Here is a 26856-nt window from a genome sequence, read left to right as displayed (position 1 = left end):
TCTAAAAAGCAATGCACGTACCTTGATATAAAAATACTTTGCCGGGGGGATCCCTGGATGGCTCAGCGGTTTGGTGCCTGCCTTTGGCCCAGGGCGTGATTCTGGTGTCCTGGGATCAAATCCTGAGTCGGGCTCCCTGCATGGAGCCTGCTTCTCCCTCTGCCTGTGCCTCTGCCTCTCTTTCTCTCTATCATAAGTAAATAAATAAATCTTTTTTTAAAATTTTTATTTATTTATGATAGTCACAGAGAGAGAAAGAGAGGCAGAGACACAGGCAAAGGGAGAAGCAGGCTCCATGCACCGGGAGCCCGACGTGGGATTCGATCCCAGGTCTCCAGGATTGTGCCCCAGGCCAAAGGCAGGTGCTAAACCACTGTGCCACCCAGGGATTCCCTAAATAAATAAATCTTTAAAAAAATAAAAATAAATAAAAGTACTTTGTCACTAAAATTGCTAACCATTGTCTGAGCTCCAAGAGTCGTGATCTTTCTGCTGGTGGAGGGTGTTGCCCCGTGGTGTTGGCCGCGGACAGGCCAGGGGGTGGGTGCTGACGGCTGGAGCAATCTCTGGAAGTAACACGATAGTGAAGTCGGCTGCATCAACAGGCTCTTCCTTCCACGTGTGTGCTCCCCACACCACGTGGTCCTGCCCAATTCCCTGCAGAAGAACCTTTCCAGGGTTGGGGCTCATTCTCCCAAACCCTGGCCCTGCCTCATCCCCTGAGTTTCGGGGACACCCAAAGTCCATTGCTGTCATCCCACCCATCTCCCCAGCATCTTCACCAGGAGCAGGTTCCATCTCAAGGAACCACCTTCTTTGCTTGCCCCCGAGAAGCAGCTCCCCACCCATTCAAGTTTTACTGTGACGTTGCCACGATCCCGTCACATCTTTGGGCTATGCTTCCAAATTCTCCTCCTTTGGCTATTTCCACCATGTCTGGAGTCACTGCTTCCTGCACTCAAGTCTTGACTCTCCAATTTGTCCAAAAAAAAAAAAAAAGAAGAAGAAAGAAAGAAAGAAAGAAAGAAAGAAAGAAAGAAAGAGAAAGAAAAAGAAAGAAAGAAAGAAAGAAAGAGAAAGAAAGAAAGAAAGAAAGAAAGAAAGAAAGAAAGAAAGAAAGAAAGAAAGAAAACAAAAGCCTTCACTTTCAGTAAAGGACAGTAGGTGGCGTGCCACGAGGTGGCCCTGTGGGCAGCACAGTCCTGCTAATCCCGAGTAGGCTGCTGCCAAGTGGCCTTGAATTGTGTCTCCAGGGCAAGGCCATGTCTTGGCCTGCCCCTCTCCAAGGGTAAAGGATCCTTGCACAGCCAGTTTTAGGAACTCACACAGGGGGGCCTAAGGTCGTCCTCCTAGTCGAGGCAGATCCTGAAACATCTGGCTGGGAAGTTCCCTCTTAGAGCTCAGGACTCTTTCCCGGAATCTACGTCTCCTTAAAGAAGTGCAGAACGGAAGGAGGTGACGTGATCCAAGTCGCATGAAACTAGCCCACGAGGGGGGCCTCTAGGGCCAACCCAACGACTCTCCTGGAAGAGCCACAGTAGCGCCCTTCGCCTGCCATTCGGGAGGACGACCAGGCTGATGGGCCCTACCAGCTGGAGGTGACATCGACACGTTCTCCTCTGTGTGGGTACGTGCATCAGATCGTGTTTTTTGCCTGTTGTGGCGTCGTGGCCCTACCGTCCGGGTAAGGACGCAGTGTGCACGCACTGTCTCACTTCGCTGGGGCTGCCGTAACAGGACAGCCCAGACGGGGTGGCTTCAACTGCAGACATGCATTTCCTTGCGGTCCTGGAGACCGGGGGGTCCAAAATCAAGGTGGCTACAAGTCTGGCTTCATCAGGGCCTCTCTCCCGACCTGGAGGATGGCCACCTCCTTGGTGTCTTCTCTCGGTCTTCCCTGGGTGTGCAGGCAGGCCTGTGTCCAAACGTCCCCTCTTTCTAAGGTCGGCATCGGTTGTTTTGCATGAGGGCCCAGCACAAAGACTTCAATTTCCCTCCATTGCCTCTTTAAGGGTAGTTGTCTCCAAACTCAGTCACAATCTGAGGCCCTGGGGGTCAGGACCACCTCCAGCTATGAACTTTGGAGGACACTGTTCAGCCCATGACCATTAAAAAAAAAAAAAAATAGAGAAAGATTCTCTTCTGCTGTATTTCTAGGATGTCTACTCTTGCAACCAATCCAAGAACTCGGATCCTTCTTATAAGGAGGCAGAGGGGAGGAGAGAAGAGGGTGACTAGTGACTTTTACTTTTGCACAGCTGCTCTTTGCACAGTTGATTGGAAGCTGGAAATTCAATAAACAAAGATTTCCACTGCCACCAGGGCTCCGGCTATGACTAACAAGATCATTGACTGTTTATAGGCAGAACGAAGTTGAGAGTCACCATGCGTGTCCGGGGATCTTGATCACGTAGTGTATACAAACAGCCTGGGTGAGCCGGCTCTAATACTTTTCCCTATTTTTCCGTCTTCAATAAGTTGGTTACTGGGGAAAAAAGCTGATCAGAATGACACCGGTGCATGCCAGTAAGACAGGTTTCGCTACAGAGTTTTGAACCCTCTATTTGAGTATCCTTTTATTTTTTATTAGTATTTTTTAGAGATTTTATTTATTCATGAGAGACACAGAGAGAGAGGCAGAGACACAGGCAGAGGGGAAAGCAGGCTCCCTGCGGGCAGCCCAATGTGGGACTCGATCCTGGGACCCCAGGGTCACAACCTGAACCAAAGGCAGATGTTCAGCCGCTGAGCCCTCCAGGTGCCCCAGAGTGTCCTTTTAAAGACATATAGAGACTTTCATACCTTACAGAGTCGGATGCACTTCAGGTCTCAAAACATTTTTTTTTTTTTTTAAATCAACCCTCCGACTCCCAACTCGACCCAGATATATTATGCTCCCGGAGGAAAAGCAAATAGCTTGCTATTCCAAAACCAGTCTCCAAGGGACCCCTTCCTTTCCAGCAGACTGCAAACCCGAAGCCTCTCTTATATAAAAATTATGTAGCTTTACCAACTGCTTCCCTCCTTTCAACAACACTGAACGTGAGAGACACAGCACAGCAGCCGCATTGAACAGATGAAGGCGGAGAGCTCCTGAAGGATTAAATGACTTTTCCTAAATTAGAGAACACAAAGGTGGAGAATGAGAGTCGAATTTCTTCCCTTCCTAGCTTCAGAATTCCCTGTAATAGAGAGGATTTCGGGAGTGGCACATGGTGGTGGTGACTAGCAGACTCTGTAACGGGCATTTAATGACTTGTTCTGAGCTGAGCTAAATCCAATGTGCTCACCTCCTGGCTCCAGGAGGCTCGCCGCCTCAGTGAATTGAGCTTGGACTGCCCTGCCACCTCGAGCTACTAAAACAGTATTTCTGCTCAACCCTATGCCTCTTACTGGGGTATTCATCATCCTCCACTTTGATCAACCCTGAGTGTAGACCCCCACCTGCCAATCTGGGCAAGGGCACATGAAGCTCTCACGGGGAAGAGCTCTTTCCCGGCTGACACACAGGGACAACATCACAGCAGAGGTCAGTGGCTTCACCCAGAACTGCATCATGGACTCAAGAAATCACATGATCGCATTTTCTTCCATCACATCTTATGATGTGATGAACTAGGAAGGAACTGTTGTATGCAGGCCACGTGTTGCATCTCCCAATTCATTCACTTATTAATATAATTCCCGGCAGCCTAGCATTGAGTCCTATTCTTAAAGGTTCTATCTGAAGTTCAGTGTCATAAAAAATGTCATTGAAAACCTTAGTATGATGAGCCAATCCATTCCCGCACATTAGAACGGGCATCCTCCAACCTGAACCTGAACTAAACACAGACATACTTAGGAGTTCCAGAAAGCTGAAGGCTTTAAGTAGAAGTTACATGAAAAGAAGGAAAATTAAATGAAACAAAACAAAACAAAAACTTGACATTTCCATAAGAGCTATTTTGTAGTTTGCCTTTTTTCTCACGAACTCAAAAAAACAAAAACAAAAACAAAAACAAAAACCAAGCAAATATTGATGACAAAATTTGTCCACAAAGTGTAGACCACTATGACTCCAATTCTGAATACTTCATGAAACAAGAGAAGACAAACATCCAGGAACATAATGGACCCAGACCTTCCTTGATATATCCTCCCATGTCTGATTCAAAAACTAAAGTCTATACAAGATATACAAGGATGGCCATGGGTTCCAGCCTTGTAGATGATGCACATAAGACCATTTCAAGGAACAGCCCTTGGTTAGCAAAGACCCCTGGAGGGGGTTTTCCCTGAAATAGCTGAAAAGTCATGTCCATGGAAGGAAGAGGGGAAAATCCCTTCGCTTCAATTACATTTCTAAGGTTTATGAGATCCAAAGATAAAGGACAACTGGCTCCTGGGCCCGTTAACTCTTTAAAAAGAAAGAAAAAGAAGGAAGGAAGGAAGGAAGGAAGGAAGGAAGGAAGGAAGGAAGGAAGGAAGGAAGGAAAGAAAAAACTGTTGCTAGGGGAAACCACAATTTGAATGAAACATCTTCATTTGCTTCAAAGTCTCAAATAAAAATCATCTTGGAGGAAAGCAAGTCTTATTATAAAAGCATTAATTAAATTTTCCAGACTCATGCATAGAGTGTAAACCTAGGATTCATTTTTTTTTCTGTCACTGCAAAGATACCCAATGCATTCCCCCCTCAAAGGGGGGGATTTTTGGATGATAATTCATCCTTTAAATGGAGCAGTGTATATGAAAATCCAAGGTCCTTGACTAAAGGTTGATAACCTGTATATACTAGCCTTCCTACTCTTCCCACAGATCTTATATTGCGGAATGCACAAGTTTCTCTGAGTCCACACTTATAAAAAATGTATCCAAACTGTCCAAATCCCAATGTTACTTTGTGAGACTTCATTTTACTTTAATCAATTAACCTAGACAATTGCAGAAATATCTGTTAGAAGCTGGTATTTAGCAGCAAATAAGTTCTCAATGGAAAGCAATGCAAACATTTCTTTAATGCATTTTTTTTTTTTGATTCTTTACTTTTAACTTTCTAGTTGGGTTGTGATCTTTGCTAGAAACAGCTAAACCAATAGTATCTGCATTTTGAAGGAACGTTATTTTGAAATAATATTTGTTGTACGAATCATTGAATGAGCAACAATTCCATTACACTTAATTCTAACTATAAGTAGATCCCCTTTCTAATGAAAAATATGTCATTCTTGTAAAAACATAAAATAACCCTTCATTACGCTATTATCTCCCACATTCAATTGGTTATCTTGACAATAGTGTAATGCTGTTACGTTGCAATGTCTTATACAGGAAAACACCGCAAGTAGAATTTAGACTTCAAAATGACGATATAACAAGAAATAGGTGCGTGTATCTGTTTGTGTGTGTGGATACATGTATATATTTTTACATGCGAACATGTTTATATGCATATGCACACGTACATATAAAAATTTCAAATATTAAAATGGAAAATATAAAAATCTAAATCCAAAATATTAGGAAAAGCTTTCGTGTTTATGTTTATTCTATGGGAAGTTAAAAAGGACTTGACAATCATCAATTCGATTTGGTCCATATAAGACAAGCCAATACGACCTGAGGCTTCTTCTCTTTGTCTATTTCTTTCAGGATAAATTTGCAAATATAAAATGATTACACTAGAAAATGAAGAGCTATTTTGAAAAAGATCTCTTAAGTCACCAAAGGTCAACAACGGATTGATTAACGCTAATTTCTTGAATTACATTCATTCACGTTAAAATAATATGTAAGAGGGGGTCCCTGGGTGGCTTAGCAGTTTGGCGCTGCCTTCAGCTCAGAGCGTGACCCTAGAGACCCGGGATCGAGTCTCGAGTCGGGCTCCCTGCATGGAGCCTGCTTCTCCCTCTTCCTGTGTCTCTGCCTCTCTCTCTCTCTCTCTCTCTCTATGTGTGTCTATCATAAATAAATAAAATCTTTAAAAAAATTTTAAAAAACAATATGTGAGAAAAAAATGTGAATATCTAAAAACTCAAAGTAGCGTCTTAAAACACAAATGCATACAACAAACCCTCATAGTCCTAATTGACACTGTGATTCATAATATTATGAAACTGACATTTGCAGGGGAAAAAAAAAGTTTACTCAAATTCAAACTGCATTATACTCAGAGGGATTGCATCTCACTTTAAACAAATTCCAAGTTTGTGGTGTTCACTACTTCTTTTATTTTCTTTCAGCACTGATCGAGTACCTACTACGTGTCAAAGAGCTCCACGAAGAATAAGACAGGCTCCCTATGCAGGGAAAAGCTCAGGTTGCTGTGGAGAAAATATTAATAAAGATGCAATTACCAAATGACGTGCTAAGGGCCATGGCGGAGGTGCTTCTGAAGGGCTGGGCAAGACGGGCAGAGGTCACGGCCACGGCCGCGATGGGAGAGAAGGCCAATGTATGCTACCAATCAGCACGCACAATTTAATCAACGGAACAAATAAAATGACCTGTCTGAAGGCAACGGCACTTAGTTCGGGATTTCTAACAAGGGCGGAAGGTATAGAAGGGAGAGAAAGTCAGACAACATATATTTAGTACGTGTTTCTTTTAATCCAATTACTTTAGACAAGTAACTGAACTGCTTGGATGGGCTCCAAGGAAGGCCTCTTTTACGACGGACGCTGCTCCATTACAGACCACACTCCACTCTAGTTTATCACAAAGCACGTTTATCAGCTAGATCCTATTTTTAGAGATTTGGAAAAAAAGACACAAAGCCCCCTATAAATGGAAAAGATGTCCAAAAAAAAAAAAAGGTAAGCATGAGTCTGTGACAAATGGCCACCATTCCTGCCTGTCATTCGCTTGCGCTTATTACGTGCAAGGCGAAGAAGAACGAAACAGGATGTGATTGCTGCAAACAAAAATTAAGATAGATTTTAAGTCAATGCTTTTCCGGAAAACCGGTTGAGGGCTCGGCTGCAGGGTGTGGACCCCTGTTAAAGCTTGGGATGTCTGGGATGCCTGGGTGGCTCAGCGGTTTGGGGTCGGCCTTTGGCCCAGGGGGTGATCCTAGAGACCCAGGATCGAGTCCCGCATCAGGCTCCCGGCATGGAGCCTGCTTCTCCCTCTGCCTGTGTCTCTGCCTCTTTCTCTGTGTCTATCATGAATAAATAAATAAAATCTTAAAAAAAAAAAAAAAAAAAAAAAAAAAGCTTGGGATGTGAGCTTTTTCTGATGGAGGGGAGGTGAGGATGGCGACCCCCGAGGAGGTCTGCTCTCCTCCGGGGGGCCAGGTGCGCAGTGGCCCTTGGGCCATGGGATGGCAGCAGAGCCCACCCGGATTCCCGTGGGCACCCCGAGGGAATACCAGGCCCGTGGGAGGCAGCACCGGAGCAGGGCCAGGAAGCACCGCGTTCCGTCTACACCGGGAATGGTACTCCTGCCCATCCCGGTTTCGATCATTTGGCTGCGCCCCAGATGCATGAATGCTTCTGAGAAACAGCCGGAGAGCTCTGGAGTGTGGGAAGTCAGGGGAGATCGCGGGGGGCGGGGGGGGGGGGCACGATTCCCGTCAAGCCTCTGGCCACATCCAGGGCTTCCCTTTTAATGAGTTAATATAAACATCAACCCCGGTGCTGAATCAATGAATTCACCTACTTAATTTCGTAGTTAATTAGTGGAAGCAAGCCTGAAATGAAGTGCTGACCCTGCGGAATAGCCACACACACACACACACACACACACACACACACCCCAAAAGGCAACTCTCCCGGTGGAGGACTAGGCCGGGCAGAGATAGAAGAGGGAAGAAATGCATTCGACAAGCAAGAAGTGGGGGTCGGGGGGGGGGTGCCGAGGAGGGCGAGATGTGCAGGAGGAAATGCGCCATCGGGGATCCCTGGGGAGAGGAACGGGGAGATGCATTTCCACCCTCCCTGGCCCGCGCCCTGTTCCCTGCAAATAGCTCTGGGAGCGTCTGTGAGTTCAGGGAGGGCAGGGCAGCGAGGCCTCTCCACGGAAACCCATCGCTTTAGAGACGGCGGCTGAGAGGGCGGGCACCCTGAGAGCACCCAGGCCAGGGGGCAGCACCCTCAGCACTGGGCGCTGGCGGGCAGCGGGGGAAGGGCCACTGCCAGAGCTGTGGTGTTGGGGCGCCTCGGGGCTCAGCCCAGGAGCAGCTGCCTTGGGCCCAGGGCGTGACCCCGGGGTCCCAGGATCGAGTCCCACCTCCGGCTCCCTGCATGGAGCCTGCTTCTCCTTCTGCCCGTGTCTCTGCCTCTCTCTGTGTCTCTCATGAATAAATAAATAAAATCTTTTAAAAAAAAATGCTCTGCTGCCATGGGCTCACATTCTCTATTTTACCCACAACCACATGTTAGGCTCTTCCCAGGACTCTAGTGTCTGTAGGTCGTCGCATGGTCCCAGCCTCCGTGGAGCCACTGAAGTTAATGACAGACACGTAGGCCACGTGTCCTAAACACACGAGAACGCATAAAACTCGTATCCTCCTGCCCAACAATGACATTAGGAGAAAACATTTTTAAACAGCGTATATATCATAGCCGTTCAACTTGAAAGAAAGAAAGAAAGAAAGAAAGAAAGAAAGAAAGAAAGAAAGAAAGAAAGAAAGAACATTTGACCCTAAAGAAATGACAAAGGAGGAAAACTAGAGAGGCCAGCTTTTGAAATCGTGTGAATTTACTTTTGGGAGACCCTTGGTTACGTTTTGCTTCGTGGCCACTGTCTGGTTCCTGGTGCGGGCTTTCCCACGCAGCCTGGCCCTGAGGCTTCCCCATGACGCCGAGGCCCCAAGGCTTCCCTATGACCCTGGAGCCCCAAGGCTTCCCCACTCACCCTGAGCCTGAGGCTTCCTTCCCCACAACCCCGAGGCCCCAAGGCTTCCCCACGCACCCTGACCCTGAGGCTTCCCCACTCACCCTGACCCTGAGGCTTCCCCACGACCCCAAGGCCCCGAGGCTTCCCCACGCACCCTGACCCCAAGGCTTCCCCATGACCCCGAGGCCCCGAGGCTTCCCCACGCACCCTCAGGCCCCGAGGCCGCAGGTCCCGGCGCTGCACAGGCACCGGCAGGGGACCTAAAGCCTCAGGAGCTGCAGCTTCATGGCGTGCTCCCCGCTGTCGCCCGACCAGGAGCTGGGGAAAGAAGTGTCCTGCGCGTGAGCGAGCCCCGCAGAGCCCACCTGGGCCGCCCTGCACCCCGACAGAGCCAAGCAGGTGGCTGTCTGAAGGAGCAAGCGGCCCTGCGCCCAGACCGTCACGGTGACCGGTGACCGGGAGCTGCGGGCCCGGCCCACTAAGCAGTGGCCGCTGGGAGCCCAGGCTCAGCTTCAGGGCCCTGCGGGGGGGCGGCCCTCCCAGGGGATCCCACAGCCAGACCACTGCTCCATGCCACCAGCATGACACGCTGCCAGTGGGGGCCCTGGTCGGCGGGGTCGCCTAGCTCCACGTGGAGCCTAGCAGCCGGTCTATCAGGGCAACTAATGACAAACTCCTGGAAGACAAAGGCAGGCTTGCTTTTTGTTTGGTTTTGTTTTTTCTTTTTTTTTTTCAAGATCATCAGTTGGAAGTTTATGGGGCAAACTTGTCCTGTTGTGAATTTGGAAGCCGTGCCTCCTCCTGCATGAGGCCCGGGGGCGAGGACGCAGCCCGGGGAGCCGAGAGGCCAACCTGGGGAGCCTTTGCTCTGGCTGCGGAGGCCAGGATGGGGTGTAAAGGACGCTCAGCCCTGCACAGCAGCAAGCAGGAGGCAGAGACCAGGCGGCAGAGCTAGGGAGCACTCCTGCAGCCCAGGGCAGGGCCGGGAGCAGGGGCACCCAGAGCAGGGCCGCCCAGAGCAGGACCAGGAGCAGGGGAACCCAGAGCAGGGTCACCCGGAGCAGGGCTGAGAGCAGGGGCACCCAGAGCAGGGTCACCCGGAGCAGGGCCAAGAGCAGGGGCACCCAGAGCAGGGCCACCCAGAGTAGGGCCACCTAGAGCAGAGCCAGAAGCAAGGCCACCCAGAGCAAGGCCACCCAGAGCAGGGCCACCTGGAGCAGGGCCAGGCTCCAGGGCACTCGTGGTCCAGGTGAGGTCTGCTGGGGGTGAAGGTGGACGGGGAGGAGAAGGGCAAAGCAGGACACCATTGCAGCGACCCGGGCCGGGCGGTGCCAAAAGCCTGGGTGATGGCTGCAAAGGGGCATCATCTGCAGGGATGTGCGGAAGCGCCGCTCTGTCTTGCCAGCCCCGCGGGACGGGACGCGGTTGTCCAGGTACGGTAACATCGCGACAAGCCATCAGGCCTCTGCCATGTGTTTGCCTAAAGCATTAGATTTGGGGATGAGGAGCCACAACCGATGTTAAAGGCACTTTGTGTCCTTTAAACAGAAGACATTGGGTCACACACACAGCCCAAAGGCTCGTGGTTCCAGGAGGCCTCCCAGGAGCCGGTGGGAATTCCTAACACGGGCATCCGTGGTGGGACGGTGCACGTGCAGGTGCCTGTGTAGGTGCACAGTGTGCAAGTGTCAGTGTCCAAAATCCTGCAGCAGTGCTGGGCGTGTCTGCTGCCTGGGCCCTCTGGTGTGATCTTGTGAGCAAAGCACAGTGGGGTACAGCCCCGGGGTAAGAAAGGGGACCTGCGCGGGGTTGCCTGCTGCCTGGCCCAGCGCCTGGGGTCAGCGACGTCACTGCGTGGCTGCTTGGGAACAGCCCTAAAGCGGTGGCCCAGAGTCCCTCCCCTCCAGCCCACAACCATACCCGTCGGGGACAGGAGAGTCTCAGGGACAGTGGCCCGAGTGCCCTATGCGTGGAGGATGGACGGGTCTTCCGATGACTACAAGCAAGACGGATGGGGGTAGCAGGGCCACAACGGTGGCAGGAAGCGGGTCCTCACTCAGCCCATGTCCCACAAACACCAAGGTTTCCCAGAGCACCCAAGGGCCCGACTCGAGGTGACCTCACACGGCTGATATATTCGCAAGAAAGGGCCCAGGAAAAAGTTTTGCTTTCAGATATCCAGAGTCTGCAGCTTGGCAGCTGCCCGCCACCAAACCCGAGGCTGCAAAACACGACAACACATTGATCAGCAAGGCCCAGAGCACACGGGTTGGGGGGCAGGGACGGGGAGTCAAGGAGCAAGTGAGGTTAAAGGAGAGAGTTGCAGGTTTTTGGTGTTCTGACTGCTTTCAGCTTCCAGAAACCAAGTTTACAAAAAAACAAAACAAAACAAAAAAAAAGAAACCAAGTTTTCATGGCGTTTCGCTGCCGTTGTTTAAATGAAGTCGTCTCTCGTGAAAGGCAGCCTCGCAAAACAGACCAAGCACAGAGCTGACCAGAATTTCCAAGCAGGGCTGTGTCATTTGGTAGCTCTGGGACATGGGTATGTATGTCAACCGAGCCTATCTAAACTTCTTTTTCCTCGTGTCTTTAAAAAATAAATAAATAAAAATAAAAATAAAAATATAAAAATAAAAATAAAAATAAAATAATAATAATAAATGGAAAAAAAAAAAAAGCTTACTTGCTGATGGATTCCATGTCATCACAAAGGTAGTTCTTGGAAGAGTGTCTACGCAATCGGTCAATGTCAACTATTATCGGCATTTTTTTTGCATTGTTTTTTATCATCATTATTATTATTGTGGCTTTTGTGAGGGTCCAAGGAGATCAGATGAAAAAATAACCCACTACAACTCCCACCCTAAAAAGGAGGTCAGTGAGCTGGTGTCTGTTCCTAGGCACGGCCTACTCTATCAGCAGCTCGCGCTCCCACAGCCCTTCTCGGAAACATCTGGACCTGCCCGGGCTCTTGGCTCAGAGAAGCGCCCAGGTGGCCGGGAATCAGCGTCCATGGCGCGGCCCACATGGCGCGAGGACCACAGAGGGGAGCGCTCGCAGTCCCAGGGCCTGGGCCACTCATCCTGGGCTTTGAACAGGCATCCAAACATTGGGACCCAAAGCCCAGGGAGTCATTTCTACCCCCTGAGGAGCCGAGGGCCCGGGGCCGCACTCCTGGGACCTCTGTGTTGCAGAAGGCAAGCAGGTGCACCCCTCAGGGATGCCTCACTGCTAAGATCCCCGCCACGACGGGGGAGAGGAAATCAAAGCTGGACCGAGGCGCAGCCGTGGCTGGTGCAGTTGGCCAGGAACGTGGCTGTGGGGGGCCATGTAGACAACCCTGTCCAATGAAGTGCTGCTGCCTGAAGACAAGGCTTTTATTTATTTTTTTTTAAGATTTTATTTACTCAGGAGAGAGACACAGAGAGAGGCAGAGACATGGGCAGAGGGAGAAGCAGGCCCCCGGGCTGAAAGCAGACACTCACCCACTGAGCCCCTCCAGGATGCTTTTGTTTTTGCTCTTGTTTCCACACTTTGAGAAAAGCTCCTAAACTCCCCTTCAGGAACAAGAGCCGGCTCCTAGGAGATGAAAGGAGGGATGCAAAAATAGCAATGAAGGCAGGTGAGCGGGTTCCTCTGAAAAACTAGGAGCTCCAGCCAGATGATTTGCAGGAAGGAGGAACCCCTCTAGGTGGTCATTAAATGTAGCGTTTCAGGGAAGTGTGAACAAAATCAACGCTTGTAGCAAGTTACCCTGGGGAGTAGAAAACCCCATCCTCTCTCCACCACCCCCCGTCCGACCGGTGGTATTTCCCTGTGGTCATCTCCCCAGCACCTAATTCATCTTGTTTCTTAGCTTCTGAGTTTCATTTGGGTAAAAGGATTGGACTGTCAGCTCCATTGCCCTGAAGCCAGTGCTGGGTCAACGAGGGGGCACAGAACCTAAGCTAGTGCAGTCAGCTCAGGTCCCAGGACGTCTCCTGCAAATGGTGGGACCAGAGTGAGGATCTTTCTTTGGCGGGTGAGTGAGGGAAACAACAGTCTGGGTGTGAAAGTGGCCCCTGAAAGAAGGCTGAGCTACGAAAATTACAGAGAAAACAGCAGGAGTCCCTACGACCACATTAGCACCTAGATCAAACCATACCTGAACTCTGTGTACTGCAGGACTCTTCAACTGTAAGGGCCAATAAATACCCCCTGCCTTAATTTAGCTAGCATTATTTCTTCTTTCTTTTTTTTTTTTTTTAAGATTTTATTTATTTATTCATGAGAGACACAGAGAGAGAGAGAGGCAGAGACACAGGCAGAGGGAGAAGCAGGCTCCATGCAGGGAGCCCAACATGGGACTCAATCCCAGGTCTCCAGGACCAGGCCTGGACGGAAGGTGGCACTAAACCGCTGAGCCACCGGGCTGTCCAGTGTCCCTACTCCACCGCCCCCAGTGGGCTCCTCCTGCCCCAGGTGGAGACCCCCCCTCCCCTAGGGGGCTCCTCCTGCCCTAGGTTGCATCGTGGTCCCCAGAAGGCTGCTTCTGCCCCAGGTTGCCCCCCTCCACCGCCCCCAGTGGGCTCCTCCTGCCCCAGGTCGGCCCCCCCACCGCCCCCCTCATTTTTTGTGGAGTGTCAGCCAGCGGGGCTGCACGAGGAGCAGCAGCCGAGCTTTAAGGAACCAGGAGGCAGCTCCAACTGCAGAGCTCCCCTGGGGGGGCGCTGCAGGAACCTTCCAGAGACCTGCCCGGCATGCTAATCCTCCGGGGCTAGGAGCGCAGGCTGCTCATAGTCAAGCCATTGTTCCCTCTAATTGTCAGAGCCCGGGGCTCTGCACCTGCTGGGGGGGCGGGGGGCAGGGGACCCCCCAAGGCCAAGGCCCAGGGGCGACCCGACCCAAACCCGGGGTGCAGGCCGTGGGTCTGGCTCACTCTGGGCCTGAGAGTGACCGCACGGGGTTGGTATAGGTTTGCTGGGATGACGAACAGTTGAGAAAGTGAGAACCAAAGCAAGGAGGGCGGGAGGAGGGAGTGGGGGGTGGGATAGGGACCCGGCCAGGAGATAGGGAGTGAGGGAGGGAGGCGGAGCAGGAGGGCAAGGCTGTGTGCGGCTGAGGGGGGGGGCACTGAAAACCAGGGAAGTTGGCTGGAAACTATTGCCATGGCAACGTTCAAACATACAGAGAAAGCCTTCACAGTCCCCGAACACCACTGGGTAGATGTTAACTCTTTGGGGTGTCTTCCCACTTTCTCCTGTTGGAAGCAAGCAGAGGCCCCCGCGCCCCCCCCCCACACACACACACCTGCTCAGGTGAGTCCCTCTAGGGATCAGCTGACTACAGCATCCTCACTCCCTCTGCTCAGGTCACAGCGGGCGGGGGTGGGGGGGAACCTCAGTCCGCCTCCCCGGCTCTCCCTCTCTCCCCTCTCCCTTGCCCCCTCCCCACCTCACTCTCACCTGAGACCTGCCTCAGATTCAGCTGCGAACCCCACAACTGTACAGCATTTCCCCCAAAACCATTCCTGTCTGCATTTGCAGATGCCGAGCACCTTGTCTAACCACATCCCCCAGCGCCCCTACTTGGTTCCTGAAGTTCTCACCATCAAGTGCTTGGTTCAAGAAAATCGGTCTATTGTCCTGAGAATAGTCTCTTAGGCTCCAAGAACCCTATTAAATGAGCGGCTGTACCAACAACAGGATATGTATCGAGGTGTCACAAATCAACCAAAAACTTGTTCTAAGGCAGGGCCACATCACAATTACAGATGATCTTAATCATTAGGGGACAGTATTAGTCATAAGAAAAAGACCTTACTGTTTTTTTTCATGGGTGAACCCATCCCCATCCCAGATATCTACCTTAGCAAGACCTCAGGAAATAGAATTGAACGGCTAAATTCTCCCAAAATTGATTGGATCAAAAAAACGGGCCCCTCCAAGAAAACCGCTGTCTCCATAGTTTATAATTTGGCAAGAACCAGAGACCAAATATAGCGCCTGGTCTTCTAAAGAAACCTTTCCTTGCACGACCCCCCTCCTCCCCCCTCGCACACACCAGATCCTGATGCTTTACCACAAAGGATGTAGTTAATAGAGAATGATTGCTTTGGAAATTCTGGGACCAAAATGTAGAGAGGATTCAAAAGGAATTTTTTTTCCTAAGATTTATTTATTTGAGAGAGAGAGAGGATCTCAAGCAGACTCCAAGCTGAAGGTGGTCCCCATCATGGGGGCGGGGCCCCATCCCAGGACCTGAGATCACCACCTGAGCCCAAACCAAGAGGCGCTTAACTGATTGCACCACTTGGGTGTCCCAGGAGAGCTGGATTTAAAAAGCACCATGAAGCACTACATTAATGTTCTCTTATTTACTCTTATTAGAGATCAACAATAGTAATCTCTACACTGGAGGGGGGAAAAAAAAACACCTAAAACTAGAAGAACTGTAAAAAAAGACAAAAGCTAAGAAGAAATGTTCTAATTCAACATAATCAAGATATTTATTTGTATTCAAAAATTGAAAAATAAAACCATAGTAGTCTTTAATATTTAACACTTAAAAAAAATTGAATCCAGGGTCTTCTGCTGTTTCCTATGAGAGAAAGGAGTGGGGGGGTCCTTCTGAAGCCTGAAGCCAGAGCATCTCCTGAGACGTACCAGGCTCCCTGAGATCAGTTGTTCACGTGCGAGAAAAAGTGACTACAGCTCACCAAATTGTTCAATCCAGGCATTTTTAAAAATATTTATTTATTTATCCATGATAGAGAGAGAGAGAGAGACAGAGACAGAAACAGAGACAGAGACACAGGAGGAGGAAGAAGCAGGCTCCATGCACTGGGAGCCCAACGCGGGACTCGATCCCAGGACTCCAGGATCACGCCCTGGGCCAAAGGCAGGCGCTAAACAGCTGAGCCACCCAGGGATCCCAATCCAGGCATTTTTACTAAAGTGACCATCTTTCTTTTTTTTATTTTCCCACTGCATGAGTCCATACTTGGGCAATAGTTAAAATCAAAAGGCAAAGTCCCTTTCCACTAGTCACTCAAGAGGACAAAGGCCCACTTCACGTAACTGTGCAGCCTGTGTGGTTTGCGATTCCAAGGAGCACCTTGGTCTCTGTAAACAATATCCTTTGTGAACAGAACCATCCAGGAGTCTGCATCGCAACGCCTGCCGCGAGCCTATTAGCAGCTATAAATGAGAGCAGAAGAATTCATGCTCGATCTATTTATAGAACTATTTTCAAAACTGGGATCCTCAAAGGCAGCAGCTATTACCAATATTTCTAAAAGCAGATTCAAAATCACGCACGTACTCGGACGATGGCATACGGCAGTTAAAACTCCCTCTCTTTTGGCTCAGTTTACATCAAGCCGTGGCGGCGATGTTTACCTGGGCTATTTCGAGAGTGGTGATTGGCATGTATTTGTTTCAACTGGGGAGAAACGGAGGGAAAAAAAAATTGCAATGTATTTATGGATCAGAGTAGTTCTGAAACATCGGGTCCCTGCAAAGGAAGCAAATAATAAAAACAAATAATAAAAAGTCATCCCAATGGTGCAAATGCCAGAATAATGGCTTACCTATACCATAAGCCAAACTGAAGGAAACTCTTCACCCCAAAGAAGTGTTGGGCCAGTCCGCTCACTTATTGGCACTAGCAGACTGATGGAGCTCCTGTGCACTACGTTAGTTCCACGCGGGAGATGACGGGGGAAGGGGGGGTCCAGAGGTGCTGGGGCGGCTCAGTGGGTTGAGTGTCTGCCTTCAGCTCAGGTCAGGACCCGGAGTTCTGGGATGGGATGGAGCCCCACACTGGGCTCTCTGCTCAGCGCGGAGTCCGCTTCTCCCTCTGCCCCTCGCCCCACTCGTGTGCTCTCTCTCTCATTGTCTCTTGCTCTCAAATATACAAATAAAATCTAAAAAAAAAAAAAAAACAAAAAACAGATGAGGTCCATATCCTAAAAAATGTCACCATCTAGTGGGTTTTAGCCAAGTCAATAGATGTTACAAGAGTGACAAGAGCTATAGCAGAGCTACGAACAAAAAGCTGATGTAAAATAAATAAATAAATAAATAAATAAATAAATAAATAAATAAATAAATAATAAAAAAATTAAAAAAAAGGCTGATGTAGAGGACAGGGCGCCTGGGGGGCTCTAGGGAATCTGGGGAAGGTTTTCTCAGAGGAGGGGACTTGGCCTCAGGTTAGACTTCTGAGCATCTGCCAGAAGCACGGCTCAGGCCTCGGGAAGCCTGAGCCGCTCGCAGCCTGCGCAGCTGCAGGGAATGCGGGCGGGCGGAGAGGCGGGTGCAGGTGGGCCAGACCCTTCCAGCAAGAGGAGGAGTCCGAGCTCCGTCTGTAAATGGATTTCTAGAGTCTAGAGAAGAGGACGTCCCGCCGTGTTTCTGGGGCTCGTGCTTTCAGAGAAAGAATGAACGGGCCGCGCGGGAGAAAGTCCGTGTCACCAGCAGACATCCAGCAGAGAAGGAGCCGACTCTGAACCACTGAGGGACTAGGGAGCTGGTTTCAAGACGGAGAGAAGGTTGGCGAGCGACTGGAGGAGTCACTGGGTGCAAGGGGCATGGACGAGGTGCTGGTGGTGCCTGAAACTAGAAGTGCCCAAGCCTCGAGGGCAGCGTGAGCAGGGCTGCAGGGGGCCAGAGCCGGTGGGGCCTGGGTGCCCAGCTCCTCTCTCACCATCAGCCCAGCCCATATCTGTTGGGGGCACGGAGAGATGGAGAGTGGGACAAATCCCCAGGGGGGCGGCTTCAACATTTAAGGGGGGGCAGGAGGGCTGAGCCTAGTAAAGGTGGAGAGGGTGAGCAGCGCCTTAGCCCTGTGGTGGGTCTCAGGAGGCCACAGGGGGCCCTGGTGGCAGGGGCAGCAGATGCACTAACCTTGCTGAGAGCCCGGGTGCCCACCGGTCGGGGCACCCCCCCGTTCATGCACGATCCTAACTGAGCACCGAACTTAACTTCAGCCATGACCTGATATCGCACACAGCCGTGAGGTCCTCGATGGTCTCCCGGCCCTTTGCACAGCCCTTCTGCTCGGACAGTGAGCGACTTGGGGCAGTTGCTTGCAAGGGTTTCTGAGTGGTCCCTTTCTCACTTAGACGCACATTTGGCTGCAGTCGAAGACTGACAAAAATGTGCGACGTCCACATGCCCTCAGCATCTCACCGTGACCTTTGTGCTAAGAGGAAGCAGGGCGAGGGGGGCCTGCAGCCATCTGGGTCTCAATGAGAATGTCCAGGCTGACATGAGGCCGCACAGCGGCGCGCTGGTGTGTGTGTTCCCAAGTCAACAGGTTTGGATTTACTGATTCTCATCCCGGGGCCTAAAGTCACAAGAAATGTAGCTTCTACTTGCAGCTCCACGGACTATTTGCTATATGACCTTGGACAAATGACTTAGCCTTTCTGTGTTTCAGTTCCCCAGGAGAGAAGCGAGCAGAAAAATACATAATTTCGACGTAGTGCCCGGTGCATAGCGAATGCTCAGTAGATCCATGGTAGTCACTACGGCAACCGAGAAATCATACTCGTCACCTCCAGAACTGTTCAAAGCTCCCATGACATAAGCATAGAAACCTGACCTCAGCTTATGCCGAAGCTGAAATAAGTCTATCAACCTTACACAAGTGTCTCATCATCGTAGACTTCATCATACATATGAATGACGCTGGAAAAGATCATCAAAGATAATATTACCGACATTGATAGCAAAGTCAGCCAAACAAAAACAAAAACAAAAAAAACAAAACTCCTACATCGTCAGTATAAAGTATAAAGCAACGCACAAGACTTTCAGGTCAATGTTCCCATTTCTGTGAAAAATAACCAAGGATCTCAACAAAAAGAAGAGGGGTAGCATTTAGTACACACCGACCAAGGGCCGAACATGTAGACATCTCAGAGCTCCCAAAACAACGGCATAAAACATTATTTCCATTTTGATCGTCGAGGAAACCGAAACCTTGATAGGTGAATTGCTCCTCAGGATCCACCTGCTAACAGGTGGGAAACAAAGTTGGGACGCAACGCTTGCCTATTTCAAATCGCTTTATGGTTCCCCTACAAATGCTCTAGAGAGTTCCTTCACTTTTTAAAAAATTTTATTTATTTATTTTATTTTTTTACCCTCCATACCAACCATGGTAACAGTGGCTCTGCTCTCCTCTCAGAGAACTACAGTCCACATTGCAACAACTAGTATCCTGGTATGGATAGGAGGCTGCCAGGAATGGCATAGGATACCGCTAGGTATGGATAGGATACTATGGATAGGATGCTGCTAGGAATCCTGAGTCCCTAGGTAGTCAACTAGGAAATGCAGAAGCCGAAAATCGTAGCTTGAAGGAATCTTAGTTTGTACCTTTATTCGTAGAGGAGACTATAAGGCTAACCTAAGAGAGGCAAAGTGACTTAGAGGAATTGTTGCAGCCCATTACTGGCCACACCAAGGGTAGGGAAAACACACTGCATCACCTTTCAGGCCTCCGCTTGTGCGACTTCAGGAAGCCCCTCGATAGCTGCTTAATATTTGTGCACGTGTGTACGGATGTGACTACGTGCACAGTCAGCACACCCGTTGGTATTTCTCAGATTCCCGAGAGCCAGCGGCCTTGCAGGTATGCGTGCTCCGCTCGCAGGTGCAAACACACAGACACACAGGCATTTGGGTTTTTTGGAGGGGATGTCTCAAACTAGACCCAGTTCATCATTCGAAGACTATTTGCACACTTGCACACTATTTCAGCTTCCCGAGGTGCCGGGAACACGCCAGCGGACAAACGCAATCCTTGCCGCCAGGGAGCGGGACAAGCGCACTGTCTCAGCCGCACCACGATTTCAACCGTCCAATTTACATTTCTCCAGAGAAATCATTTTGAAGGAGAGTAAGATGCAAGAGGCTCTTGCTTCCCTTGGAGAGTCTTTCAAGACACAATTTATAAATCACTGATATTTTCATATTTGTGTCACAAAGCACTCAGTGATCTAAGGAAAGTTTACAGGGACACGGAGTCTACGTTCCATGATACGCTACACATGTTTCGGTCTTTCCTGAGGGAATGCCATTCACTGAAGAACATCCAGGTAGGGTTTAAAAGTGTAGGAACTTCGCGAAACACGACAAATGGGCAAAGGGAGAGAGAGAGAGAGAAACTGAGAAACAGACTTTTAACTATAGAGAGCAGCCTAATGGGACCAGAGGGGCGTGAGGAGGTGGGTGGGGAACAGGTGATGGGGATTGAGGAGGGCACGAGCACCTGGTGATTAAAATAAAGACTTAAGAAGTAGAGGCTTTTACCAAAAATGATTGTACCTATTTGTGTTACTCCCGCCTCCTTAATGTAGCCCACCTTTTAAAAATCTTTACCAACATGAATTCAGAGGAACAGCTTCCCTAAACAAGACCATACCAGTTTTTTTTTTCACTTAAACTAAAATCATAGATGCTCAGTTTAAATGTGCATTCATTGAATGCCTAGTGTGCATGACACATGCAGTCATCCCCGTGGCCGTCAGTTCTACGTGGGGGTTATTACTTCTGCCTTACAGATGAGCACACAGACCCCTCAGGGAGGTCACGCGGTGCATGTAACACACGCGAGCCAGGGCAGAGCCGAATATTCGAGTCCACGGAGGACGCCAGAGCCCAAGTTCGCCTAATTTCTTAGTCGCTTTTACGAAACACGCCAAAGAAATAAGATGTTATGAAATGGGAAGGACTTTCATCGATGATTTCCATCTCTCCTTAGGGAAAATGATAAGCTTCAGCCTGCTTCCCCCCCCTCCCCCAAATTAACAGATTTTAAATTGTTTTCCTAACTGGACAGAACGTATAAACCTCCGGTGGGCAATTGCTGAGCCTGGCTGTCCCGTGACCCTCTGCAGGTAGGCTGTCTAGGATGATAATAATTGAGGCAGTGGGATGCTGTTCCCCTCCAAGAGAGAACAGGTCTCCAGAAACATCTTGAGGAAACGGACAGCACACAGGCTGCCGTCGCGGACAATGAAATTATGAGCAATGACCGCGACTGGCTGCCTCGGGAAGCCACCGGCAGGCTGGTGCTGGAACATCAGTGCGTGCGAACGACAAAGACAAGTGTGTCTACAGGAAATCTGGATTTCATGCACTCCGTCCTGCCTTCATCCCACCACGACGGGTGTTTAACTGACACCGGGGTTCCTCCTATCCGGGGGACTGTGCATCCAAGTTGTGGACTTGGGGCCCTTCCTATTAGCGACGGAGCGTTACACTGTCTACTTTATACAATCGCCGAGAAATCTGCCTGTATTTGGAGCATTCCGGAGGCAGGCGATGTAACAGATGGCTAAAATTATACATTTAATATATAGGAGCCATCATATGCAACTTTTAGACCGAAAGTATACACAACAGCATTATTTTCCCCTAAAATCTCCCTCCAGTATTACTTTTGCTGAGATTCAGGCTTCTGTACTTTAAGGAGAAAAATCCTGATTTTCAGCTTCTGGCTTGAAGCAGCATTTCATATCTAAAATGATAATATTGCAGCCAATCTGTCCTGATAAGACATCAAAAGAGGAATGTGGCCACTCCTGTAAGGTAGGTGGCACATTCCCCGGGGCTCAAGTGTAACCACTAGGACTGGTAAAGGGCTCAGCCAGTCTGTACTAGTTCCCAGGAAGTTAAGCAAAACGGATCCGAGACCAACCAGAACCAACAGCCCTCCTTAGAGGGCCTATGACGCTCGGGGGCTTTGCATAACATTGCTCTTAATTCACAAAACAATTTCTAATTTGTTGACATTATCGTTCCCATTAGAGAGATGAGAAAACTGAGTGTCAGGAGCAATTCAAGGTGCTGTTGCCCCGAGGGCGCGCAGCGATGACAGCAGAGTGGGGGGGGGGGGGACATTTGAAAAAGTAACTTCAAAACTTGCAAAATCCAGCAGCTTTCCGGGCCTACGGCCTCCGCAGAATCCGAGTATACGACCAACCACCCTATTCATAAAGGCCGCTCGTCGGGCACTGGGCTTGGCCCTGGAATGAGCTGCCATGGGGTAACTTTCCTGGTCTGGCCTGCTCCAAACTCTTCCGTCCTCCAGCAAGTTGCCTAACAGGCTGGGCCAACTCTGCACATCAAAAGAAAGGAGCTAGCCAAACGCCGCCCCCCCCAGGTGGGCAATGGGTCCCTAACCAGGTGCACAAAGCATGATGCTACCCTAGATGCTCCATCCGCTCTAGCCCCACAGAACATGTTAGGTGGCGGTGGGTGGGAGACACATTTCAGCCCACAACCTTAAACATACCTGCACCCCCCCTCTCTCTCCTCTCTCCATCCCCCACGCCCACCAGCCCTTCCCTCCTTCCCTCTCCTTCCCGGAGACGTTTGCATGTGTCCCACTAGTGTTGGGGGGAGGCGGGGGGCTGAGGGGAGCTGACAACGTTTAGCAGAGGAACATACTGGGAGGTCTAACTGGAGTAGCGGTGAAGACATCTGAATTCCAAAAAGGAAGGAAGGGTGGCTGGAAGGAAGGCAAGAAGGAAGGAAGGAAAAGAAAGACAGACCTCCACTGATTGGCAGACGCCAGGCTGACTGCAAGACTGCGTGGGTTTCCCACGTGAAGTCCAGAGCTGAGCAGTAAAAAAAACCATCAGAGCACTGTTTTCTTTCTCCGTTTGTCAGCTGTGCTACGTTGCAACTTAACAGCAACTTGAGAGAACTTGAGTCAATCTGTGATCGCGAGCAGAGACCTCCCCGTGGCCACGTAAAAACCGGAACGAACCACAAAAAAAGCAAACAAACACACACAAACCTGCAAGGGATCCTCAGGTCGGCGATAGCCTGCAAGGAGCTCAGGGGAGCGGAAAAAAATAAAAATAATCCTGCACGATTATGTTCATAGGTTGATAAATGTGTTGCCCCATCTGTGTCCCAACAGGAAACATGTGCCCAGAAAAATAAATTAAAGAAGTGCTCAGCTGTAGGCTGGTTAAGGAGTAATGAAAAGGATAAGAATAGATGATGTGAGTGTGAGCACAGACTCAGAGGCTTTCAGCAGGGTGTTTCTGGTTTCTATTATCACCTCTCTAATATAAATCTAACTCCGAGGTGCTTAATGGCTCTCCAGGGACCACCACTCACCAGATTAAATGTGCCCAACACCGTGGAGGGACCCAGGAGGTGTCTGCCTCTTATCTCCTTTGGGATATGCCCCAGTTGGGGCTTTTTTTTTTTTTTTTTTTTTTTTAGTGTTAAAACTAGGGTTGTCTGAGCTCTGCTACTTAAAACATCCGAGCTCTGCTGCTTAAAACAAGTCAAAGACAGCATACGAATATTGGAGATGGGCTGCTCTTGAGGTCCAGGGCGCTCAGAGTTTATTTCAAGCTCTCAGGACAGGCCCCTTCCTTGACCCTTCTGGATAAAAATGGCAGCTGTGGGGACAGAAGGAGCCAGGCTGTGTATGGTTGATTCTTGTCCAGCTTGGATCCCAGACTGACTTTCGTCTGCTGGTTAAGGCTCCTGTGAGTTACCTGTCTCCCAAGGTTCGGCTGCCGGTCACAATTATGGCATCTCTAGGCCTCAGTTTCCTGGTTTTACGGGCGTGAGGTCTCCGAGGAGTCCTCTGGCTCTAAAGTTATGTGAGTCCATGACTCTGACGGAAGGCCCCAGAGAGGAATAGGGAAGGATGAAGAGGAGGAGTTCTGTTAGGAAAAGCCAGCCAGCCAGCTCCCTGACCCTGGAAGCCATGGGGAAGGAAGAAGACGGAAGGAGGGGTGATGCTCCAGGCCCCTCCAGGCCCCTGGGCTCTCTAAGCCTTTTCAGCCTTCTCTTATTTTTCTTTATCGGCCTCTCTCTCTCCCTTTCTCTCTCTCTCTCTCTCTCTCTCTCCCAAGACAAAGCTGGCACATGAGAAGCACCGACATACGGACCTTTCCTTCAGCTGCTTGTCTAAGTTACATAGGACACTACATGTCTGCCTTTCCTCCAGAGCCCTGTCTTGGGGGTGTTGGGGAGGTTTCTGGCAAAACCCAAGCCAACCACCCAAGCCACCTTCCATCTCTGTGCAGCCTTTCTGCTTCCAAAGAAGTGGTTGGTTTGAAGGGAGGTGGGGTTGAAAAGAAGTGGGTCCTCCCGCCCGTTCTTAGCACTGGTGGGAACCTAGGTCATCCGAAGACCACATTTGAGCATCTGTATGCACCAGAGAGAGACAGAGAGAGAGAGAGAGAGAGAGAGAGAGAGAGAGGGAGGGAGGGAGAGAGAGAGGAAAGTGCAGCCACCTCTCTCCACCACTTCCTCCCCCCTGCCCACTCTCCCTCCCTCCATCCACCCACCCGCCAGAAGCCAGCCTTCCCCAGCCTGGTTTATTATCATATTTTTGTGTTAATACATTCGGTTGATCTGCAATGTCAGGTTGGATAATGAAATTTAAATTGGGTCCCTTCGATTTCCAATGGCTAAACATTTGTGCCTCCAACTCCAGGGCTGCCATGCAACTTAAACGCATTCTAGAGTGTCAATCACTCAGCACAGGCACCCCACACTGCAGCGGCTTTCTTGGGGAGATTTTTTTTTTCTGGTGAACCATTGCAAAGGCGTTTGCCCAGGATGCAGACAACCTGCATCATTATAGCAAACCGGCTCACTGGTGAGCACAACCTGATGGAACAAACGCCTGGGCCACCCTCTCTCTCCGCTCATCCCCCCCCCACCCCAACCTCTTCGAGCCAGGTCTTTAAAAATCACACTGAAGGGGGTGAGGGGATAAAGGAACCGGAACGCTAAACGAATGGGCATTTTCTTCATCAATAAATAAGAAAATAAGGATCACTCACTGTATTTCAGACAGATCACAGCAACATCCAGATGGAAATCCAGGTGGTTAAGAACAAGCGAAAATGCATGATCTTGACACCAAAAAGAAAAAAAAAAAAAAAAAGGTGGGGGGGAGGTTGATGAAGAAAAATCCAACTGCAATTATCCATCAATTTTAGTCAACACAGGCACAAATCCAACTGTGCTCTCTGCTGGTTTCTCTCCCCCCCACCCCCCCCCTAATCAATGCCTCATTCTGCCGCGGTCAACTTTTCTTCTCGGAGATTTCTTTGCAGATGTATTATTAATCCCCTCTCCTCTTGTGGGAAATTCAAAAGAGGAAAGAAAACACCGCCACCATAGCAGGTCTTCACTTTCCTAAAAAAAAAAAAAAAAAAAAAAAGAAAGAAAAGAAAGAAAAAAGCCCCAAACTTTGAATTCCGAAAATAATCTCCTTGGCTTACTTTCTCCTTGATAGAGAACAGCGAACATACTTTTTCCTTTGTGGATCCTCCGTTCTCCATTTCCAATCATCCTTTTGGGGGAAAGGGGGAGGGTGGGGGAGGCACGGCTGTTTTATTATGATTTATGTATGTCAGAGCACACCAAGCCCCGTGGGTCTGACACTGGCTTATTGCATTCCCCGAGGCTCCCTGTGCGCGCACACACACGTTTGTGTTAGGATCCAGGTCTTGCAAGGAAAAGCTCCCTTCTTCCGCTTCTCTTGCACAATCAGTCCATCCACTGCGTTCGGGTCCAACAGAGAGCTGCGTCCCGCATCCTTCATGTTTGCAAGGCACCCAAGCGCCACCGCCACCAAAAGGGGGGTTAAAAAAAAATAATAATAATAAAAATTAAAAAAAAATAAAAATATATATATTTTAAAAAGTCTCCGGTTACATGGTGTATTGCTCTTCCCCAGCTCCCCCTCCGAAGAACCTGGGGATCAGCTCCCCCCGGTCGCCAGCCTCCAGGCCGGGCCCCTCTCCAAAGATCTGATTAGGTTTCTCATCACAACCCAGTGCGCAATTGGGTTCTCGGTGCCAGCCCCCGGGCCAGCCAGCGTCCTTCCCTCTCCGCCGCCCGGGTCCCGGCTAGAGCCCGTCTCCTTCCCTCCGCCGCCTCTGCAATTTCATAATCTCACGTTAAACGGGGGGCGGGGGCGGGGGCGGGGGCCGAGGTGGCGGCGGAGCAGCTCCAGGCTCCGTCAGCTGTCAAGAAGCGAGCATCCCTCCCCTCCCCTCCCCTCCCGCCCCGCGCCGCCCCCTCCCCTCCCCTCCCTCCCCTCCCCTCCCCTCCCGGCAGCTACTTTTTCCCCCCTTCCTTTCTTCTTCTTGGGTTTCTCCAGGCCCGGGGCGCAGCGCTGCGCTCGGGCCGCGCCCCCCCGTGACCCCGGCGCGGGCGCGGGTCCTGCAGGTGGCAGGTGCACCTGCACACGTGGGCGGCCGGGCTCACGGGGGCGCGCGGTCGCGGGGGGCCCCCGCCTCCTCCTCCGTCGGCGGGCAGCGCATCCGGGGTGCGGGGGGCGGGGGGAGTTCCAAGGGGGCTTTGATTTCCCACGGGGAAGGCCGAGGGAGGGAGGGGAAGGGGGAGGAGGAGGGAGGAGGGAGGTGGGAGGTGGGAGGAGGGAGGAGGGAGGCAAATTCACAAAATCATCATAATAAGGAAAGAGAGAGCGACAGGGTGCGCGGTGGGGGTGGAGGAAGGAAAAAAAAGGAGGGAATAGGGGAAAAAAAGGAATGAAGGATATTAAAATAAAAAATGTGACATTAACATTAAAAATGTGGAATTAAAAACGTAAAACAAATAGGGATGGTAAAAAAAGGGGGGAAAAGAAAGGAGGAAAGAAAGAGAAGAGGGTCCCTAGGCGGCCGCTGGCTCGCGGCATCCCCGGCGGAGGCGCCCGCAGGTCCGCGCTCGCTCCCCGCTGCGCCGCGCGCCTCCCGGAGCCACAAGTTGGCGGGTGTCGGCGGGGCCCGGCGGGGACACGCGTGCTCGGGGCGCCCCCTCCGCGCCCCCTCCGCGCCCCCCGCGCCCCCGCGCCCCGAGGGCTCCGGGCGCCCCCACCCCACCCCCGGCCCTGCGCCCCCCACCCCGGGTCCCGCCTCGCCCCCGGCTCCCCGCCCCGGGTCCCGCCTCGCACCCTGTCCTCCCGGTCCCCTGCCCCTGCTGCCGCCCGGCGGGACACAGTCACCCCATTACCTCCCGTCATCCCGGCGCTGATTGGCCGCGCGCGGGA

The 26856-nt window shown here is 50.6% G+C and overlaps 1 protein-coding gene across 4 annotated transcripts in view; it reads right to left on the bottom strand.

Moving 5' to 3' along the window:
• Positions 1–26856, bottom strand: part of LRRC4C (leucine rich repeat containing 4C) — a 184004-nt gene that overhangs the window by 132098 nt on the left and 25050 nt on the right. For 2 of the 4 annotated variants that reach the window (XM_041773507.1, XM_041773506.1), the window contains exon 1: positions 24638–25754. The exons of the other annotated variants lie outside the window; for them this stretch is intronic. The gene's annotated coding sequence lies outside the window, so the exon portion shown is untranslated. Of the gene's footprint in view, positions 1–24637; positions 25755–26856 lie in introns of those variants that run through there. 4 annotated transcript variants of the gene reach the window in all.

This window comes from Vulpes lagopus, chromosome 11 (assembly GCF_018345385.1).
Source record: "Vulpes lagopus strain Blue_001 chromosome 11, ASM1834538v1, whole genome shotgun sequence".
Taxonomy (NCBI): Eukaryota; Metazoa; Chordata; class Mammalia; order Carnivora; family Canidae; genus Vulpes; species Vulpes lagopus.
The sequence above is the reverse complement of the archived record's forward strand: the minus strand, read 5'-3'. Positions and strand labels throughout refer to the sequence as shown.